Genomic DNA, 668 nt, shown 5'->3' on the forward strand with positions numbered 1-668 from the left:
CCACCAGGCGGGAAGTCAAGTCAAGTCTCACCTCCACTTCCCTTTCCTAGTTCACAGAGTCACGTTCCGCGACCACCCAAGAACCCCTCACCACAAAGAAAGATTATTCACTCCCACGGTCCGCTTAAGGTTTATCGGCCTCTCCCAGCCGTCGGGGCCGCTGGGCTTTGTAGTCACCCGTCCAGGGCGCCCATCCAAGACCATGAGCCCGAGAAGCCACGGAACTACAATCCCCACAATGACCCGCGCCTCTCCCGCTCCCGCCGCGAAGGCTGGCGCCCAAGGGCCAGCGACTGGGGACGGAGTGTGGCTGTCACCCTGGGCGCCCCACTGCCTGCTCTCCCGCTCGCGCCGGTCTCTCTTGGACTCATTACCCCGGTGCCGCAGGCTGGCCGACTGTTGGTTATGCGGTCCAGGTCTGGTGGGGTGGGGGTGGAGCCCCGGCCACCGCTCCGCCGCTGTGGAGTCCGTTAGTTCACGACGTGCGTGAAGAGGCGGTGGTGCGGCGTACGGTTGCCATGACAGCGCGGGCTGCGCGGTGGTGTCAGTGAGGGGGTTCTCGGAGTCAGCTCCAGGGAGGAGCCTGGGAATTCGGCCGCATGCGGTGGGAACGAGGTGCAAAGGTGCGTGTTTGAGAGAGGGAGACGGTGACATTGAGGAGGACGGGT

At 64.5% G+C, this 668-nt stretch overlaps 1 protein-coding gene across 3 annotated transcripts in view; it reads right to left on the reverse strand.

Moving 5' to 3' along the window:
* Positions 1-451, reverse strand: part of KATNAL1 (katanin p60 subunit A-like 1) — a 99081-nt gene extending 98630 nt beyond the window's left edge. The window contains exon 1 of one of the 3 annotated variants that reach the window (XM_014548571.1): positions 375-451. The gene's annotated coding sequence lies outside the window, so the exon portion shown is untranslated. Of the gene's footprint in view, positions 1-31; positions 157-374 lie in introns of those variants that run through there. The other 2 variants (XM_014548573.1, XM_005877256.2) reach the window with 2 other exon arrangements.
* Positions 452-668: the final 217 nt, after the last annotated feature.

This window comes from Myotis brandtii, unplaced genomic scaffold, assembly GCF_000412655.1.
Source record: "Myotis brandtii unplaced genomic scaffold, ASM41265v1 scaffold513, whole genome shotgun sequence".
Taxonomy (NCBI): Eukaryota; Metazoa; Chordata; class Mammalia; order Chiroptera; family Vespertilionidae; genus Myotis; species Myotis brandtii.